We start from the raw sequence: 22,458 nt of genomic DNA on the forward strand, positions 1-22,458 counted from the left end.
CTGCTGAAGAAATTAACTTCACTAATTACAAGCAACAGCTGTCAGAGTATCAGAAAATATTCCATGAGACCATGGAAAAGGAAAATGGGTTGCAGAGACAAAAAAAAGTATGTGAAGGCCACAGCTACTGTCACAAGGACCAAGAAAGTTCCACAGTAACAATTACCTAGCCAATGTTCAACAAGTATCAGGTGGAGGGACAGAGGACAGAGGGACAAATGGACAAGGAAAACTGGACTAGAAAGATAAAAAGAAAGGATAGTAGGGAAAGAAAAAAGAGAAAGAGATTTAAAACCTTTTTAAAAAGCCTCTACTACACAATCATAAAAGCTGTTGAAGATAAGTTCAGCTTAATGCATCAGAAGGTCACCTGTCTGGGACCAGAAACATCATACACAAAGACGTGGGGACAGAACCGACAGGAAAGAGAAGGACCACAGAGAATATCTATCAGCCTCCGAGTATCTTACGGAGCGTGCAATGCGCTAAAGGCAGGCCACGAAAATCAGGAGGTGTTTGGTAGGAGCTTCAGTGGTTTATCACAGGGTCAGGAAGCAGTAAGTGATAAGAGCTTTCTTATTATTTCAAGACCATGAAGCATTAATGAGACTGAGGCCGAATGAGGCTGCTCCCTCGATGGCCATGCTCTTAGAGAAACTGGTGACTCTCTCAAAAATGCGCTAAGCAGAGGCAGGAAGGCCAGCTCAGCTTAAAATGCATGGCAGGCGAAACAAACTTCATTTAATGGCATGTGTATCCCCTTGAGAAGGAAAACGAAATATTGGCTTACAGTGTGTGGAATTCTCTGGAGTCATAACTTGTCAAATCACTTGTGCTATTTATATAGTAAGAACCTCACAAAATGCTGTGTCAGTAATTGCCATCTTATTAACAGGGCATTAATGCTGGCTGACAATCTCCTTCGGCCTTTATTCGTGGCAAACAGGAGGCTCTGATGGGAACAGCTCTTACTGAGCACCAGGAACTGCCCCTGTAGAAAGCTACGAGATGAGAACAGAAAGCTAAATGTTCAACTCAACTTGTTAAGGAAAAGTAATAAGGAAAAAAAACACAACCCAGTAACTTTCAACAGAGAATGAGGAGAAAAGTCATTGATTATTAAAATAACAGGGGATGTTGGGGAGGTAAAGGTTGAGGAGAGAGGCTGGAGGACTAAAGCCAGGCAAAGACGAGGAAGAGGACTGAGGCTGGAGTTGGCAGGAGCCGCCCTCCTGTTTACTGTATGTGTGAACTGTTACCGTATTATTACATTGTACGCTATGGTGCTGTAACCATGGATATATTTACTGACAGGTCTGCAAGAATATTATAGAGAGCTTCTCAAGGATGCGTTCCCTGACACCTATATGCACCCTCATAGTACGCGTCACCCTGCTCTGTCTCCTCTGCTGAGCTGTGGGCTTCAGGATGGCAAGGAAAGGGTATGTCCTGCACAGAGCATGCAATTTGGGACACAGTTAGTTTAGTTCAATAAATGTCAGCTAAAATACTAGAGAAGGCCATACCACCTGTGTGCTGTCTCACCTGAATGAAGCATGTTATTCGCTCCAGTCAGAGCAATGCCACTTACGGACTGAACTGTCTCCTCCCCTACCCACACCCCCAATTCTCATCTTGAAGCCCTGACCTCCAAGGTGACTGCATTTGGAGATAGGGCCTTTACGGAAGAAATCTGGGTTAAATGAGGTCATTAGGTGGGGCCCTAAGCCAACAGGACTGGCGTTCTTATAAGAAGAGTAAGAGATACCAGGGGCTTCCTAGGTGGCTCAGTGGTAAAGAATCTACTTGCCAATGGAGGAGACACAGGAGACATGGGTTCCATCCCTAGGTTGGGAAGATCCCCTGGAGGAGGAAATGGCAACCCACTCCAGTATTCTTACCAGGAGAATCCCACAGACAGAGGAGCCTGGCGGGCTATGGTCCAGGGAGTCACCAAGAGTTGGATGCAACCAAGTGACTGAAGAACAACAACAGGAGATACGGAAGCTCTCTCTCCCTCTCTAAGTGTACGCAGAGGACAGGCCCACGGAGTACATGGTGAGGAGGTGGCTATCTACAAGCCAGGTTGGGAGGCCCCAGCGGACGGCACCTTGATCTTGGATTCCCAGAATGGCAAGGAAACAAACATCTGTTGTTTAAGTGACTCAGTCTGTGCCATTTCTCAAGGTGGCCAAAAAACCGAGAGTTCCGCTGGTCTCAACGACAGCTGTGAAGACGCCCCAGCAGGGAGCGCTTTAGCAGTGGATGATAAGATGAAGCCACGTGCTGGAGATCTAGACAAGGTCAGCAGGAGTCTGCTGAGGCCAAGAGTAGACTTCTCAGAAGAAGGGAGACTAGCACAGGGTGCGTAAGATACCAGAGCCAGTTAACTATGGCAGATTTCAGAGTCATCACTGTAAGCTAGACTTCTTACATCTTTGCATCTTCTGTACTCATTTCTCCATTGTTCTTAGCACACAAAATGTTTCCTTGAACTCCCTGCCAATCTCAGTTACGCCAAAGCAGAACCAAGAGATGTTTTCATCTTTTTCATTAAAGGGGAAACAGAGCATCCATGGGGTCAAAATGGTAGAGTAATAACAATTACGTAAGTAAAATTCCAAGTGGAAAGTGAAACTCAGGGTCCCAGAAACTGCAAACATTCAACAAATATTTCTCTCTCTCTCTTTAGTTGCTAAGTTGTGTCCAACTCCTGCGACCCCATGGACTGTAGCCTGCCAGGCTCCTCTGTCCATGGGATTCTCCAGATAAGAATACTGGAGTGGGTTGCCATTTCCTTCTACCAAGCACTTACTGTGCAGCGGACCCTACTCTAACCACTAGGGGTGCAAGAGTGAACCAAACCAACAAAAATCCTTACCCTCATGGAGCTTCCATTCCAACTGGGAAAGGAGCTGTACAGCCGTGCTCAGTCACGTCCAACTGTTTGCAACCCATGGACTGCAGCATGCCTTCCTGTCCTTCATTATCTCCCAGAGTTTGCTCAAACTCATGTCCTTTGAATCAGTGATGTCATCCAACCATCTCATCCTCTGTCGCCCCATTCTCCTCTTGCCCTCAATCTTTCCCAGCATTAGGGTCTTTACCAATGAGTTGGCTCTTCGCATCACTTTCGCATTAGCCAAAGTATTGTAACTTCAGCTTCAGCATCAGTCCTTTCAATGGATAGTCAGGGCTTATTTCCTGTAGGATTGACCGGTTTGATCTCCTTGCTGTCCAAGGGACTCTCAAGAGTCTTCTCCAGCACAATTTGAAAGTATCAATTCTTCAGTGCTTAGTCTTCTTTATGATCCAACTCTCACATCTGTACATGACTACTGGAAAAACCATCACTTGGACTATACAGACCTTTGTCAGCAAAGTGATGTCTTTGCTTTTTAACACACTGTCTGGATTTGTCATAGCTTTTCTTCCAAGAAGCAAGTGTCTTTTAATTTCATGGCTGCAGTCACTGTCCACAGTGATCTTGGAGTCCAGGAAAATAAAGTCTCACTGTTTCCACTGTTTCCCCATCTATTTGTCATGAAGTGATGGGACTGGTCCCATCACTTCATGACAAACAGATGGGGAAACAGTGGAAACAGTGGCAGACTTTATTTTTTGGGCTGCAAAATCACTGCAGATGGTGACTGCAGCCATGAAATTAAAAGACGCTTACTCCTTGGAAGGAAAGTTATGACCAACCTAGATAGCAGATTCAAAAGCAGAGACATTACTTTGCCAACAAAGGTCCGTCTAGTCAAGGCTATGGTTTTTCCAGTGGTCATGTATGGATGTGAGAGTTGGACTGTGAAGAAAGCTGAGCGCTGAAGAATTGATGCTTTTGAACTGTGGTGTTGGAGAAGACTCTCGAGAGTCCCTTGGACTGCAAGGAGATCCAACCAGTCCATTCTAAAGGAGATCAGCCCTGGGTGTTCTTTGGAAGGAATGATGCTAAAGCTGAAACTCCAGTACTTTGGCCACCTCATGCAAAGGGTTGATTCATTGGAAAAGACTCTGATGCTGGGAGGGATTGGGGGCAGGAGGAGAAGGGGACGACAGAGGATGAGATGGCTGGATGGCATCACCGACTGGATGGACGTGAGTTTGAGTGAACTCTGGGAGTTGGTGATGGACAGGTAGGCCTGGCGTGCTGCGATTCATGGGGTCGCAAAGAGTCGGACATGACTGAGCGACTGAACTGAACTGAACTGAATGGGACTGGATGCCATGATCTTAGTTTTTTGAATGTTGACTTTTAAGCCAGCTTTTCACTCTCCTCTTTCACCTTCATCAAGAGGCTCTTTAGTTCTTTTTCACTTTCTACCATTAGTGTGGTGTCATCTGCATATCTGGGGTTATTGATATTTCTCCCAGCAATCTTGATTCCAGCTTGTGCTTCAGCCAGCCTGGCATTTCACATGATATACTCTGCATGTAAGTTAAACAAGCAGGGTAACAATATACAGCCTTGATGTACTCTTTTCCCAATTTGGAATCAGTTCACTGTGCCATGTCTGATTCTAACTGTTGGTTCTTGACCTGCATACAGGTTTCTCAGGAAGCAGGTGAGGTGGTCTGGTATTCCCATCTCTTTAAGAATCTTCCACAGTGTGTTGTGATCCACACAAGCAAAGGCTTTAGCGTCAACAATGAAGCAGATGTTTTTCTGGAATTCCCTTGCGTTTTCTATGATCCAACAATGTTGGCAATTTGATCTCTGGTTCCTCTGCCTTTTCTAAATCCAGTCTGTACATCTGGAAGTTCTCAATTCCAATGAGACGGGAGGCGACAGTAAACAACGAACATAATACATGAGGAAATTATACAGTGTGCTGTTGCTGCTAAGTCGCTTCAGTCGTGTCCGACTCTGTGCGACCTCACAGACGGCAGCCCACCAGGCTCCGCTGTCCCTGGGATTCTCCAGGCAAGAACACTGGAGTGGGTTGCCATTTCCTTCTCCAATATAGTGCATTAGAGGCTGACAGCTGCTATGGACAAAAAGAAGCAGGAACCGTGTGGGGGAAGGAGGGCTCAGGGGAGACTTCGCCGGGAAGGTGACACTTGAGCAAACAAAGAATGAGAATGAGCCCTGCATCCACTTGGGGAGGCAGTGCAGAGAGGCAGGTCACGTCTGATATTTTCAAGGAAGTGCAAGAAGCCCAGGTGAGAACGGAGTGACCTATGAAAAATCGGCAGGTGGTCCAAGTTGGGGGTGGGGTGGGGAAGGCGCCTGGGGCAGGCAGTCTTATCACATAGGCTCTTGCAGACCACTAGAAAGACTGAGTTTTACCTTGAATGAACTGAGAAAAATCCTTCATCATCTTACCATTTGCTAAACCTGAGAGGTGATATTTCAATTATCTCTCTTTGGTGGGAGTTTAGTAGCCAAGTCATGTCTCAATCTTTGCGACCCCATAACCCACCAGGCTCCTCTATCCATGGGATTTCCCAGGCAAGAATACTGGAGTGGGTTGCCATTTCCTTCCCTGGATCTTCCCAACCCAGGGATCAAACCCAGGTCTCCTGCTTGGCAGATTCTTTACCAGTGAGCCACCTGGGAAGCTCCATTACTCTCTTTAAGGGAGTAACATTCGCTTAAAGAGTAGACTTCTGAAATTGTGAGATCTTTCTGTATTGCAATGCAGAATTCTAGCCCCTGACAAGACACTCAGACAAAGTCTAGAGGCCACGGCTGAAGTACCAACCCTATATAACCTAGAAACATAATTATGTAGAACAAACACCTATTTAAATAAAAGGGCTATAAATGTACCACATCCTTGGAAGATGTATAGAGAACAACAATTTTGCACATGGAGAAACTGAAGAACAAAGAAAAGATTTACCCACGGATTTCATTTTTAATTAAAAAAAATTTTTGGGAGGTGGCCACATCCCACAGCAAATGGAACCTTAGTTCCTTGACCAGGAATTGAACTGGTGCCCCCTGCATTGCAAGGCAGATTCTCAACCACTAGACCACCAGGGAAGCCCCTATTCATGTTTTTAAAGGAAGCCTGAAAGTGAAATGAGAAGAAAAACCACGTGACTGCTCCAAATGACTATATCCTCAAGAAAATGTGGAAAAAGAAAAACCTGGCAGAACACGCATCTCAGAATAAGAGGAAGGGGGAACCCAGCTCTCAGAAAACACAAACGTAAGATACTCTCACCCAGACCACTCCTTCCTACCATGCCCGTTCATGTTCCCTTTCAAATAAAAGGGCTTCTGTCTAAATGTAAGCTTATATATACACCCAAATCAGGCTCCAACCAAGAAAGCGCACAGGCATATCCTACTGGGAGGTATGCGGCAGCAGTTTACCCAGGGGATAAAGTGAAACATGCACCCATAATGCCCACCCACCTTCCCAATACTAACTCTAATTTCTGATTACTGCATTATTTGTGACCCAAACTAATGGTTACATTTCTGGACATGCTGCAGAGGTATGTGTATGGGGCGGGCGTGGAAGGCATAGAAGAATTATGCATTTTTAAAATCATTATTGAAAATATGAGAAAACAACAGCATTAAAGAAAAATCCAGAGAGAAAAACTATCCAAAAAATCCACTGTCTTAAAACAATCATTTCATTTTGCGTTATTTTCCAGTCTTTGTCCATATTCATATATATTTCAGAGAGGCAGTGTGCATAAGATTTTGTCCCACTATAAACATGTTCCCACATTTCTACACTCTCCATAATTACTAGTTTTAGTTGCTGCTTAAGACTCGATTGTATTGATGAAACACTGTCCTAAACTTTGGTGGCAGGAAATTATAACGCATTTACATAATAGCACTGGCACCTAAGAATACATCCTTCTTGTCCCCCAAGAAGCTCCAAATGTATCTAAGGCAGAAGCGGAGCAAAAACACTAATGCATTCACCTATTTATTCAACAATTATTTACTGAGTGCTTGCTAAGCATCTGGCGTTAATCCAGACCCTGGGGATGGAGTAGCTAACAAAATAGGCAAAATTCCCTGACTGGTAGGAAAGACAATAAACAAGATCAAATCAAACAGAGAAATTCTTAGAGATATGGACTTTCTCAGGCTATCAAGTGAATGAGGAAGTCAAAACTAAACAAATTCCCACCCTTCTCACTCCTAAGCCTCACAAAGCCACAGCTGCTCCTCACCAGAACATTCAACATAGCCTTCTGACAGCACTAAACCCAGGACCCAGTTTCTTCTAGAACAGGGGTCAGCAAACTTTTTCTATAAAGGGTAAACAGTAAGTATCTGAGGCTTTGCAGGTCACAGGGTGTCTGTTGCAACCACTCAACTTTGCCTCTGTGGGGCGAGAGCAGCTGTGGACCATATGCCCAGGAATGGATGTGGCTGTGTGCCCAGAACTTCATTTACAAAACCCTGGCTGGGAGTAGGACGTGGTCTGCCCACCCTGTTCTGTATGGCTCGAAATGACCACTCAGTACTGTTACCCAGAAAGAGAGGGAAGATACACCTGCCGTCTGCAACAGTACAATTCCATTGACTTTTCCTCCACAGTGACTCACCTCTGCCATTTTATCTCCGCGTCCATCGCTGCAGCCCTAAACCAGACTCGTACCACCTGTCACTTACGCATATTTCCCTGCTTCTGCAAGAACCGTTCCCCGCAACCTGAATTCCCTTTCTCCCAGTAACAAAATTCTTCCCACTAGAAAAATCTCTCTATAAAATACAGTTCAACTGACTATAAGGAGTCAATATTAGGGACTTACTGTCAATTATTTTACGAGGGATAAAGGCACTGTAGTTATATGCTTCTAAAATGTGCCCCCACTTCTTAGAGATATGTTGAATTGTTACAGCAGAAATCCTATGTCATCTGGGATGTGCTTCAATAATCTGGAGGTGTGAGTCGGGTAGGAGGTGGGGATACAGATGAAACAACCTTGAGCTGATAATGAAGCTGGGAGGTGAGGTCACAGGGATTCATCACGCTTTCTCTACTTTGGTATATTTCTGAAATTTCCCACATCAAGAAGCTGAAAGCAAAAATTCCAGTTCAAATGCCAGGTTCTACAGAGGAATTAATGCCCTCTTCTCCTGTATCACCACAGCATGTACCTCTGTGTGTCGCTCATTCCAACCTGCTTTGCACAACTGTCAGCTGTTTCCACCAAGACAATGAGCTCTTTATGGCCAGGCCTGGATCATACTCATGTTGGTAGTTTTCTGAGCACACTTGACAAAGAGTTGACATCTGGTGTTGTCTACAGATGTTATCTTGGGGGAAGGGGGCGGCGGGGGGGGGAGACCAAAGAGAAAGAACAATAACTAGAGCACCCTTCACTCTCTCCACACCCCCCCATCAAAATTAAATCCGAAGGACATTTATCACTTCAACTTTACCACTGACATGGAACTTGTGGGCTAGCCTAGCTTTGAGCTTCAGGAACCCAATCTGAAAGTAGAAAAGAAGAACAATTACCCTTCAACTTTTCAGGAGCCAGTGGGGCGTATGGAGAACAAGATTTTTGTTCCCTAAAAGGAGATGGCATTTTAATTCTCCACTGCTGACTTCAAGGCCACCAGTATTTTAAACATCATCACCATCTTCATCCCAAAGGAACTGGCGTGGTAATCAGCTCTAGAGCCTTGGCAGATTCATTTGTCTGCTCTATTCATTTTGCATCCATTACTTAGCTGTATTACAAATCCGTTCTCTAACATAAAAGGGAAGAGGGGGAAAAAAAAAAACCTTTCTTCAGCCATTCAATGATGTTAATTACCTCATGCAGCCTGGGCTGGTTTGATCTGAGAGAAGAGATTAAGGAAGTTCCCATCAGGCATCTCTGGTTTCAAATTTTCAACGTCTTACGTGTCTCCAAAAGACTAGCAAACTCACACAGCTCTATTTAGCAGAAGGTTCTCTCAGTCTACAACACATAAAATGAAAATAAAAATTCTGCTTCAAGAAAAACGGACAGAACGCAATGCATCAGCTGTAAACACACAGGACCCTGGTGTCATGAAGTCTCCCTCGAACAGCACATATTGGTCAAGCCACAGCTCTCTCTCAAGTGATCACCCATTTCACAGCTCTGTCTGTCAGCCCCAATCCTCTCCTTGGACCAGAGTGCGTGTCCTGTGCCTTCAGATGCCTGGTAGGCAATTTTAATGTACACAGAAACACTCATTTCTCAGACAAAATCCATCAACATGCCTCCCCACAGCATTTTTCCAACCTCCTGTCCCCTTCTGTGGCTCGTTTGGTCTGAGACCCCGAGAATACTGATCGAATACTCCTCTCTCTCTTCCTGACTACTTTGTCCTTAAAGCCTGTCCCTCTCCATTCCTATTTGTTGAGCTTAGTCTCCTATCCTTTCATGGTCAAATAACCAAATCAGAAAACAGAATATGTGCAGCCCTTAAGAAGAACAAAATAGAATAAAATCTCTTGACTTAACAGGAATTCCTCCAAGGTGCTCAATGAGTAAGGATGCAAAAGACAGTTCTAATATGACTCCCTTTGTTAAAAGCTCTCCCCAGTCACTCTATGCATGTGTGTGTGTACATGAGTACGGAGGAAAAACGCATTGTTGTTATTTAGTTGCTAAGTCATGTCTGACTCTTTGGCAACCCCATGGACTGTAGCTGGCCAGGTTCCTCTGTCCATGGGATTCTCCAGGCAACAATACTGGAGTGGGTTACCATTTCCTTCTCCAGGGGACCTTCCTGATCCAGGGATTGACCCCATGTCTCCTGTACTGGCAGGTGGATTCTTTACCACTGAGCCACCTAGGACGTTCCATGGAGAAAACTATAGAAGGATGTAAATACGAGTTAGCTGGTAGGGAGTAATGAAAAATGAGAAGGTGAAGAGCAAGGAGAAAACAAAGGAAGCAAAACACAGAAACAACAGACTTCACGAAACAATACATATATGCTGCTGCTGCTAAGTCGCTTCAGTCGTGTCCGACTCTGTGTGACCCCATAGACGGCAGCCCACCAGGCTCCCCTGTCCCTGGGATTCTCCAGGCAAGAACACTGGAGTGGGTTGCCATTTCCTTCTCCAATGCATGAAAGTGAAAAGTGAAAGTGAAGTCACTCAGTCGTGTCCGACTCTTAGCGACCCCATGGACTGCAGCCCACCAGGCTCATCTGTCCATGGGATTTTCCAGGCAGGAATACTGGAGTGGGGTGCCATTGCCTTCTCGGAAACAATACGTATATATATGTGTGTGTGTATATATATACATACACACACACACACGTACATGATACGTATCCTATACGATTTCTTTTGTGAATCTAACTAAAAGCATATTCAGGGCTTCCCAGGTGGCACTAGCGGTAAAGGACCTGCCTGCCAGAAGAGGCGATGGCACCACTCCAGTGCTCGTGCCTGGAAAATCCCATGGACGGAGGAGTTTGGTGGGCTGCAGTCCATGGGGTCGCTAGAGTCGGACACGACTGAGTGACTTCACTTTCACTTTTCACTTTCCTGTACTGGAGAAGGAAATGGCACCCCACTCCAGTGTTCTTGCCTGGAGAATCCCAGGGACGGGGGAGCCTGGTGGGCTGCCGTCTACGGGGTCGCACAGAGTCAGACAGGACTGAAGTGACTTAGCAGCCGACCCAGGAGACTTAAGAGACACAAATTCCATCCCTGGGTTGGGAAGATCCCTTGGAGGAGGGCATGACGATCCACTCCAGTGTTCTTGCCTGGAGAATCTCATGGACAGAGGAGCCTGGCGGGCTACAGTCCGTAGGGTCCCAGAGAGTTGGACACGACTGAAGTGATTTAGCACACCCGCAAAAGCATATATAGATACATTTTTTAACTTTTAAACAAAATGAATGAAAAGTACTAAAAAAAAACTCAACTGCACGAATGAAAGAATCTCTCATTCATTCAGAAAAGATTTTAATATCAATACTTAACTGGTTTTAAAACATGTCTAAAAATTCTTTGATAGTCCTCTCATGAAAAGGCAGAAAACAAAGATCCCCTTGAATATGAGCTGGGTTTAGTGATTCGCTTCTAATGTCCCAAGTCATGTGAGCAAAGGCAATACGGCTTCCACCTGGCTCTCTCTGTCTCTGGTGATGCCAGCCCTGGGAACCCAGACACCTTGGTGTAAGGAAGCCAAACAGCCACACGGGAAGGCCGCCTCTAGGTGTCCCAGCAGCAGCCCAGGCTGTCAGACAGTGAGGGAAAGAGCCTGCGCCAGATCCAGCCCCAGCCTCCAAGCCGCCCAATTAACCTCGAGCGGAGCGGAGTATCTTTGCTGAGCTCAGCTTAAACTGCAGATCTGTGTGCCAAAGAACACTGTTCAAATTTTAAGCAGCTAACTTTCAGAGTGGCTTCTTTTTTTTTTTTCACAAAAGAGTAAATAACTGGGACAAATACTATTTAAGATTTTATGGAAAAAAAAAAAAAGATTTTATGGAGTAAACTGGGTTGCTTCTCCCTTTCCACCTCTGCTGTCTTAAGTGTCAAGGTTAAGAAGTCTACTGCCAGGCTCCCTGTTCCCCAACTTCTCCCTGCTAGTGCTCGAGGACCCAGGGTGTGCTGGGGCAGGGTGCAGATATGGCAGAGCGGGGAGAAGGCCAGGGGAGTTGAGAGATCACTTACAATCAGCAAATAAGGAAATATATTGAGGATAATGAAAGCCAGACTTCTCACTCTTGGAAAAGGCACTAGCAAACATGGAAAGGGGCAGGGCTGGAGAGCAGCCTGAGGTATTATATGGGAATTGAAGATGTTAGTTTCAACTCAGGGTATTTTATAGTTTAAAAAAAAAATAAAAATCCAGGTTTTCTACAGAAATAGAGAAACTCTGTGTGTGTGTGTGTGTGTGTGTGTGTGTGTGTGTGTGTGCGCGCGCGCGTGCGCGGTATGTGCTGTAGATACACACATTTCTAGGCTCCATCTTCTGAGCAGATCTAGAAGCAATGACATCCTGTAACAGTGAGCACCACAAACTCCTGATCTTGGTTTCTAAATGCCAACCTCCACTAACAGAACCAGGACTCCTTAGAGAAATGGCTGATTCCTGGGCCAGGACAGGGGAAACACAAGATAAGCATGGAACATCTTGTTCTAGAAAAATTAGAAGTGTTCAAAGAATACAAAGGACATACAAAAGGGCAACAGCCTGAAACAGCTCTTACTGACCAAATCTGGGGTAGTCTGAGCATCAAAATAAATCATAATACTAGTAAATTACAACACAATGAATAAACCACAAATCCATTAGTCTATACTGAAAGGAAGAAAGAGAGCAAGGGAGGGAGGGAGGGAGGAAGGAAGGAGACGAGAAAGGTTTACCCTTACAACAGAACAGTTTATAAATGTAGAAGGAATAATGGAAACAAAAAAACACCATTTGGCAAACACACAGTTGTTGCTGATTCAGGCAAGACACTAAGGCTGGTAAGTTTGAAGTCTGATGAAAAACAGGATATTGACCTGATCTTAAACTGTCTCCACACAAAATACTCATCAGTTACAAAAAGAAAAACAATGCCTTTACAAGCAGAAAAAGCAGAGATGCCACGCAGACACCAACATGACCAGATGATCAAGGTTAACATCACCAGTAACGGGACTAGTTAACACCATGTGCTCTATGATGGGACGGACTGAGAACATCGAAGCATCACGACCTGAGACCGGGCACGAGGCAACAGTAATAGAGTCAGCTTGCAGATCATCCTCCTGAACATACAGCTGCTGAGGACATGAACGACAAGAAAGAATGGAGGGGTTACCCCAGAGTGGAGGACACGAAAAGACCTGACAACTAGACCCAATGCGTGTTCCATGATGGGATCCTGGGCCAAAACCAAAAGGAGGTGCTGCTGGCAGCGGGCAAAATGTGAGCAGGGTCTGTGGACTGGAGAGGAGGGTTTTACTGATGCTAACGACCTGCCTAAGAGGGAATGCAGTAGTTATTTAGGAGTGCACTTGATTCAGGGGAATGTTTCGCAAAAGAGGGAATCATATACATAACTTAGTCTCAAATGGCTCATAAAGACTAATTTAGAGAAAGCTGTTCTGTTTTTATAAGAATAGCATAGAATAAATTGTGGTAAAATATAAATATAGATATAAATATAATTAACTGTTAGTTGCTCAGTTGTGTCCAGCTCTTTGTGATCCCCACGGACTGTAGCCTGTCAGGCTTCTCTACCCATGGAATTCTCCAGGCAAGAATACTAGAGTGGGTTACCATTTCCTTCTCTAGGGGATCTTCCAGACCCAGGGATTGAACCCAAGTCTCCTTCATTGGCAGGCAGTTTCTTTACCACTGAGCCACCTGGGAAATCCAGTTAGTCATGCAAATTAAAACCACAAGGAGCGAACATCTCAGATCTGTTCGCATGGCTAAAATTAAAAAAGACTGACAAAATGAAATGTTGGTGGAAGTGTAGAGCACCAGGAACTTCTGTACACTGTTTGTATGAGTTACCTACCGCTGCACAACAATATGACCTCAAATGTGGCAGCTGACAATGACACATGTTAACATCTCACAGTTTCAGTGGGATAGAAGCCCATGTGTGGCTGGGCTGAGTCCTCTGCAAGGTGCCAATCAAGATGCCCACTGGGTCTGTGGTCTCACATGAGGCCTGAGCAGGGCAGGATCTGTATCCAAGCTCACCTGCTTGCTGGCAATGAAGAACATTCAGTTCTTCATGGGTTCCTGAACCGGGGGTCACATTTCCTGCTGCCTGTGGACTTGAAGCTGCCCATGAGGTAACACAGTCACGTCCATTCCATCACCTCTGTCATTTTCTATTAGGAAGGAGCAAGTCACACATCCCACCCACTCTCAAAGGGAGGGGTCACACTAAAGCATAAATACCAGGGGACAGGGATCATGGGGCCACCTTAGAATCTGCCACAGTAAGTGAGAATGTTAAGTGACCACTTCCTTTTATAAACCAGCAGTTTCTCATAAAGTTAAGGATAAACCATTCCACTGCTAAGGATTTACTCACAAAGAAAGGAAAGTGTAACTCCACAAAAGACCTACACACAAACATTCACAGCAGCTTTATAAATAAAAGCCAAAATCTGCCGGGACTTCTTTGGAGGTCCAGTGGTTAAGACTCTGCCTTCCCCTTTTCATGAAGATGGCGCCGAAGGCGAAGAAGGAAGCCCCTGCTCCTCCTAAAGCTGAAGCCAAAGCAAAGGCTTTGAAGGCCAAGAAAGCAGTGTTGAAAGGTCCACAGCCACAAAAAAAAGAAGATCCGGACGTCGCCCCCCTTCCGGCGGCCCGAAACACTGCGGCTCAGGAGGCAGCCCAAACATCCTCGGAAGAGTGCCCCAGGAGAAACAAACTTGACCACTATGCCATCATCAAATTCCCCCTCACCACCGAGTCAGCCATGAAGAAAATAGAAGACAACAACACACTGGTATTCACTGTGGATGTCAAGGCCAACAAGCACCACATTAAACAGGCTGTGAAGAAGCTCTATGACATTGACGTGGCTAAGGTCAATACTCTGATCAGGCCTGATGGAGAGAAGAAGGCATATGTTCGACTGGCTCCTGACTATGATGCTTTGGATGTTGCCAACAAAATTGGCATCATCTAAACTGAGTCCAGCTGGCTAATTCCAAATATAAAAGTTTTCACTATAAAAAAAAAAAAAGACTCTGCCTTCCAATGCAGGGGGCACGAGTTCAATCCTTGGCTGGGGAATTGAAAATCCCACACGCTTCATGGTGCAGCCAATAAATAAGTAAAAATAAATAAATTTTTTAAATAAAAGAAAAAAAAACTACTGCAAACATTTTTCCATCAGGAGAAGAACAGATAAATAAATTCTAATATTTGCTTCAATGAAATACTACCTGGTAATAAAAAAGAATGAACCACTAACACACAATGTGGATGCATCTGGAAAAAGAAGGTTAACACAAGAATATGTAGTCTATGATTTCACTTATATGAGACTCAGGAACAGGCAAACATAATCTATGACACTATAAACCACAGCAGTAATTGCCTATGAGAGGTGGGGACTGACTGGAAGTGATACAGACGTTCTTGATTAAGGTGCTGGTTACATGAATGTATATTTTTGTCAAAGCTCATCCAAGTATAACCCCAAGATCTGTACAATTCACTACATTCAAATTTTAACTCGATTTTTAAAAATGTTTAAGTGCATATTAATAGAAAGTGAAAAAAGTGCAGCACAGTAGCTTAGAGTATAGGTTCTGGGGCCAGACTGCCAGGGTCTGAACTCCGGCTATGTCGCTTTCCTCAGCCAGTTACCTGACCCTCTGCACACTTCCACCTGTCCGACAATTGAACGAACCGGCACTCTGACAGCACTTAGCGCAGCACCCAGTACATATTACGCTTCCAGTTAACAGTAGCTGTCATCAAACAAACCTAAAAAAGATGACTATGAATGCTTGGGAAATCGAAACGTTGGCCAGGAAAGGCAAATCATAGTTGGCGACGAAGCACAACAGTGACTTTCCTTTCTAGAATCATAATAACACAAGCCCTGAAGAATCGTCTGACCAAAATTACAATTTTACTGGGAGAATGAGGTGATGGTGAACAAGCTAAACCATCTTCCACATCTGGAATTCACCAGATAATAGCCAAAGACGGCTTTTGAAAGAAGCCTAAGAGCTGCTTGACTCTCTTAAAATATGTGCATAACTTTGACTAGAAATAAATACGACAACTAGGGAAAACAAACTAGTAAGGGGAAGCGGACGAGTTAAAAAATAAAACCAGACTGGAAAATAATCAAATGCTGAAACTTCAAGTGAAACCAAAATGTAATTAAAACGAGCATCTGAGGACTTCTCTGGCAGTCGGTCCAGGGGTTAAGACCCCATGCTTCCACTGCAGGGGTCATGGGTTCGATCGCTGGTCAGGGAACTTAAGATCCCGCCTGCTGCGAGGTGTGGCAAAATACATAAAAAAATAAATAGAAAGCAAGCACCTGTGTGTATGAGAAGGTGCACTCCAGAGGCAATACTAACTACAGAGACTTAAGGTCATGGGGGAAGTGAGGAGATTACACTGTAATTCAGTATCATACGAGTATTAAGTCTATTCCTTATTAAAACTGCATAGATAGAATCCTTCTTCTTTCACAACATTCCAAAATCTTATCACCTTTCCATCCAGTAACAGGCCAGGGATTTCTCAATCCTTTGGCTGGAAGCCCAGGGTTATAGTGTATTAATATGCATGAAAATTTGACTATAATAATGTATCACCTAAATTCACATGGAAACTTTCAATGAGGAACATAAAATTTGCTTAAATTCTACCAGAATACTCCCAGCATTTCTAAGCAGTAAGCTGACAAAGGAAATGCAAAGTGAGTGGTTTGCTTACTTTCTTTTTGAAAACCAGAATTAAGACATAGGAATCCCAGCAGAGTAGTATTCTTGCTGCCTTCCTATAAACACACGCCTTTTAAAAACCAAACACCACTTTCCATAAACAAGTTATCTCTAAAGTGACCACACTCATAGAACCCCAGACTGGGCGGATTCACACTGTTCAAGAGACTTCACCTTGGTAATCACGCCTACAGCCCCAGCAAAAACCAGGCAGCAAACTCACAGACAAACTCAAGGGCTTTTCCACAGTGCTCGAAGATTTAGAAGGTATCTACAGATTGCTCATCTGTTCTTCCCAACACCCCTAGGTAGTCAGCTCGACAGTCATTTTTACTTCTGCCCATTCTGATGAGATGGAGACTCAAATAGTAACAAATCACAGCTGTTGTTCAAGGCAGGACTTAACTCTTCTGGCTCCAAGTCCAGTGTTCAATCCACTCTACCAGTCTATCTATATAAATAGGAGTCTGTGAAGATTAAGCATTTGCTAATTTTTAAGGTCTAGATTAGGGATGACATCATTAAAATTGCTGGCTTAATTTAGGTCTCTTCCTAAAACAAAAAAGTCAAACCCACTTACTTCATGGACTATCATAACTGGAATATAATGGTGGTGACATGTCCCCAGGGGGCCTTCTGGATTGTCACAGGGATTAAGGACTCCACTGACGTTCAGTGGTGGAAAAAAACAAGAATACCAGGCCTCCTCCGACCCACAATTCCTTTGAGTCCTGCACAGTTAAGAAATGACTACCTTTCTACACAATTTCCGACATTCATCTAAGTGGAAATGTTCTAACCAGGGGCAGAACCAGGTCTTCTAGGGCCAAAGTTTATACAAGCTGGAGGGTCCTCTAAAGGAAAGCACACAAAATCACGGTTAGAGCTCAGATTTCACAATATTAAATACATTAGACTAGATGAAAGATTTGCAATACTTCTATCTTAAAAGTGCAAAATCAATGGAAGAAGATCTAAATATTTGAATGGAAGGACATGACACATCCATGGATTGGAAGACCCAATACTTTAAAGATTTCAGTTCACTCCAAGTTAATCCACAGAGCAATGCAATCCTAATAAAATTCTCAAAAAAAAAAAAAAAGAATTCAGGGAAATTGAAAAATTGATTCTAAAACGTTTAAGGGAAGAAAGAGCAAAAATCGGTCAAGGCAATCATGAAGAAACACACAGCTAAAGACTTCCATCACTCAGTAACAGGCCTACTGTGAGGATGGAGGAACAGAGACGGGGACACTGGTACAGGCATACACGACCTGACTGACCCTACAGACGGAAAGTCTAAAAATAGGCTCACACGTGAGCTGTCACGTAATTTACAATCAAGGTGACACACAGTGGAAAAGATGGTCTCTTTTTCAGTTTAGTTTTATTTTCAACTTTAATATAATAAGCTTCGCCCATTTCGAGAGTACAGTTTCATGAGTTTTGACAAATGTGTAAGCACCATCATAATCAAGACAGAACATTTCCATTGAAAAGATGATCTTTTAAATAAACGGTGGAAGGTTAATGGAAGATCCCTGTGGGAGGAATGTATCTTAACCCTTCACTTCACACGTAGACCTCAATTTCAGATGAACCGTAGATCTAAACGTGAAAGGAAAAATAATACAGCTTGAGAAGAAAATATTAGAGGATATCTTCATGATCTTGAATGGACTATGATTTCTTAAATAGGGGACTTCCCTGGTGCCTCAGTAATAATGAATCCACCTGCCAATATAGGAGACATGGGTTCGACCTCTGGTCTGGGAAGATCCCACCTGCCTCGGAGCAACTAAGCCTGTGGGTCGCAAGGGCCTGTGCTCTAGAGCCCAGGAACTGCAACCACCAAAGCCTGCATGCCTAGAGTCCGTGCTCTGCAACCAAAGAAGCCGCCACGATGAGAAGCCTGCACATCACAACTACAGAGTAGCTCCCACTTGCCACAGCTAGAGACAAGCCTGGGCAGCACAAAGACCAAGCACAGTCAAGAATAAACGAATAGATAAATTTTTTAAATTAAAAAAAAAAAGATTTCTTAAATAGGGCAGCAAAGACACTAAATATAAAGGAGAAAATGTATAAATTGGGCGGATTTAAGATTAAGAACTTGTGTTCACCAAACAACCACTGAAAGAGTAAAAAGGAAACCCACAGAGTATGAGAAGATATTTGTAAGAAAAAGAACTCCTACAAGTCAATAAAAAACAGACAACCCGATAAAAAAATGGGCGAATGACCTGAACAGACAGTTCATAAAAGAGGATACCAGACAGTTGGAAAGCTTAGAAAAAGGTTCTCAACATCATCAGGGAAATGCAAATTAACACCATGGGGGCAACTTCCAGAGCAAAACAACTAAAATGAAATGCCAACAGCAACTGATGCTGGAGACGTGGCCCACCTGGAACTCACACGGCCTATTAATTCCACTCCTGGTTATCTACTCCAAAGAAATGAAACAAACTGTACGAGGGTGCTTATCACCTCCAGCAAATGGGTAGGAATGGCCACAGTAGCCCTATACACGACATGGGAAATCTCCCACATGACTAGCCCAGTGATTACATAACTTGAGATACATTCAAACAATGGAATACAATATAGCAACAAAAATATATGAGCTGCAACCACAGGCAAACAAACATTATGGTGAGCAAAAAAAGACATGATACATAAATTGGTGCAGCTGCTATGGAGAACAGTACGGAGGCTCCTTGAAAAACTAAAAACAGAAGACCCATACATATGATCCAGCAATCCCACTGCTGGGCATATACCCTGAGAAAACCATAATCCAAAAACACACATGTACTCCAATGTTCACTGCAGCATTATTTACGACAACCAGGATGTGGAAGCAACCTAAATATCCATCGACAGATGAATGGATAAAGAAGATGTGGTACATATATACAACAGGATATCACTCAGCCATAAAAAGGAACGAAATTAGGTCACTTGTAGAGATGTCGATAGACCCAGAGACTATCAAACAGAGTGAAGTAAGTCAGAAAGAGAAAAACAAGTATTGTATGTTAATGCATATATGTGGAATCTAAAAAAATGGTGCGGATGAACCTATTTCCAGGGCAGGAATAGAGATGCAGACATGTGGACACAAGGGGAGAAAGGGAACAGGGAGGGACCGCCGGGGAGATCAGGACTGATATATTAATACCTACACTACTTCTGAACCGTGGTGTTGGAGAAGACCTTGAGAGTCCCTTGGACTGCAAGGAGATCCAGCCAGTCCATTCTAAAGGAGATGAGCCCTGGGATTTCTTTGGAAGGAATGATGCTAAAGCTGAAACTCCAGTACTTTGGCTACCTCATGTGAAGAGCTGACTCACTGGAAAGACTCTGACGCTGGGAGGGATTGGGGGCAGGAGGAGAAGGGGACGACAGAGGATGAGATGGCTGGGTGGCATCACCGACTCGATGGACGTGAGTTTGAGTGAACTCCGGGAGTCGGTGATGGACAGGGAGGCCTGGCGTGCTGCAATTCATGGGGTCGCAAAGAGTCGGACACGACTGAGCGACTGAACTGAACTGAACCATGTCTAAAACAGATAGCTAGTGGGAACCTGGTGTATAACACAAGGAGCTCAGCTCGGTGCTGTGATGACCTAGAGGAGTGGGACAGGGTCGGGGGGAGAAGGTCCAAGAGGGAGGGGATACATGCACACATACAGCCGATCCACTTTGTTGTACAGCATAAAGTAATATAACATTGCAAAGCAATTACACTCCAATTTTTCAAAAAGTGGCAGCATTTGGAACATGCAAAAAAAAAAAAGAGTGAACCAAAGCAGGCAGAACTAACTTACGCATTTACAAGTTAGGATGTTAGTCATCTTTGGTACGGGCAGAGGCGGACAAGGTAGTGTTTTGGGCTGCTGGTAATGTGTTGTTTCCTGAAATGGGTGCTAATTTTGCAGGTATGTTCAGTGTGTAAAAACTCATCAACTGTACTGATGATGTGTATTCTTTTCTAAGGACTACCATACGTTATACTTTTTCAATAAAAAGGTTTTTTTAGTCAGGTATAGGGCCATGGAAGTAGCCCGCACACATAAAGGGCCTTGAAGCTTAAGTTTCATTAGCTTCATAATACATTTGCCTTTGGTGTCTCCAGACATACACGTATGAAAATAAAAAGCAGTTTATAATGTTCTAAGCCTAAGATTTAAATAGATTTTACATAGAAGCTTCACTAATTTTCCACCAATCAATATACACTGAATTTTCCAGAAATGTAACCAATGTAACTACTGTAAATAAAGACTGTATTTTGTTTTGTGTATAATCTGATGAAGATTTATTCACCACTTTAGAAAACCATGTCACCAGTGATATAGCCACGTATCATGAGGTCCCCACAGGGTACACTGAATCAGTCTCTACTTACAGGTGCCGCATCCACAGCCCATGTGCAAGCAGGTGACAGCAATGGTTTCCAACATGCGGTGAACACTTACCCATGTCTCCGGAGAATCTACATATAGAAATGCTTGCTGTATTACAGGACAGCTTTCCTTGTATGTTTCCTTTATATTGCAGTTAAGACACTGTACACATGTTGATAAATCTTATTATCTGGGAAATTTCATTTCAGGATAGAAAAGGGGCCATAAAATCTGAAGTGTTGAGAACCAGTTGCAAACCATCAAATAACTGTAAAGAGAATCCTAATTCTTGCATTTGATAACTGTTCTTTTATACTACTCACATTACCTAAATCACAAGTAAAGTACTTATCTAGAACGTTTAAAAAAAAAAAAAAAAGAAAAACTCAGCTACCATTTTCAACAGTAATTACCTAAATGTATCTATTATAAATATTACCTAGACATGGTGAGCAGAACAAGAGGGAAACAGGAGTTCAAACTACAAGATCTAACTGAGCCCTTTTCCTTTTAAGTCAGCAAGATCCAGTATGGCATTCGCAAGCAAAAGCTTCCATTATTTTTCTGTTCTCTTTCAAAAATAGCTCCACCTTCAAGATTACACAAATTAGATCATTCTGCAGCAGGATTCCTCCTTATAGAGCAGCTCCTAGGAAGCACAGACAGGCTGTCTGCTGTAGAAAACCAGTCATTAAAAAAAAAAAAGGAAAGAAAGAAAGAACAACCAGATGTTTTTTACTTTTCAGTTCCACTGGATTAGTGACAAAAGGTATGTGCTGTGGCTGTTAATGGTAGCTCTCTCTCTCTCATCAAACACCATCAAGCAGGTAAGGATCAGAGCAGAGCTCCCAGACCAAACTCACATGGCAGCAGAATAATTAGGGACAGTGAGACGCCACTGCTCCAACAGCTTCACCAAGGCCTATGGCATAAAAAGAATTGATCTAGGTTTTTAACATAATCAGTCACCAACCTATGGATTATTCCATCACCCAGTAAATCCCCAAGGAAATTTACCCCCAATTAATCACAAGGGGCAAATGGAGAAACAAAGTTCCTCAAGAGCTTTGAAGAGTTCTGTTACCCAGATCTCCTTCTCAAACCATGTCATTTAACGATAAAGAGATGACAATAATTATTATTTCTTTTAGTGAAAAACAGAAAACTGACACAAGGAAGTTAAATGAAATCTTGAAGTCATTCCTTGAATCCTTTTCTTCTGTCATATCCCAAATATGCAAATCCTTTAGGCTTGAAAAGACCATACCCAGAATCCGACGACTTATCTTCTCTACCACCCTGCCTGGAGCCAACGTCAGCTCCTAGCACATCACTTCCATACTCCTAACAGGAGCCCCTGCTCTCGCCCTTGCTCTTCTTCTATACGCAGGGCTCTCCTACACACAGGGGTCAGTGGCTATTTTAATATGTAAGTCATCATCATGTCTCTTCTCTGGCTTGAAATCCCAGTGGCTTCCTCATCTCACTCAAGGTCAAAGCCAGAGTCCTACAAAGGCCTACCAGATCTGGTCCCTTCGCTCTCTCTCTCTCCTGTTATTCTCCACCTCGTTCACTTGCCTCCAGCCTGAGGGCCTCCTGGATGTTCCTGGAACCTACCAGTACTTACTGCTCCCTCCACTGGCTTGCCTAGTGTGTGCTGCACACCATTACTCCCCCTCTCTGGG

The 22,458-nt window shown here is 43.7% G+C and overlaps 1 protein-coding gene and 1 pseudogene across 2 annotated transcripts in view; one reads left to right on the forward strand and one right to left on the reverse strand.

Annotated features, from left to right (window-relative positions):
- PACS1 (phosphofurin acidic cluster sorting protein 1) overlaps positions 1-22,458 on the reverse strand; it is a 149,759-nt gene that overhangs the window by 114,031 nt on the left and 13,270 nt on the right. The window lies entirely within an intron of this gene.
- LOC113886519 lies at positions 14,082-14,632 on the forward strand (annotated as a pseudogene). The gene has a single exon (XR_003509455.1). The product of XR_003509455.1 is annotated as a 60S ribosomal protein L23a pseudogene (transcript).

The sequence above is a fragment of the Bos indicus x Bos taurus genome, chromosome 29 (assembly GCF_003369695.1).
Source record: "Bos indicus x Bos taurus breed Angus x Brahman F1 hybrid chromosome 29, Bos_hybrid_MaternalHap_v2.0, whole genome shotgun sequence".
Classification (NCBI taxonomy): domain Eukaryota; kingdom Metazoa; phylum Chordata; class Mammalia; order Artiodactyla; family Bovidae; genus Bos; species Bos indicus x Bos taurus.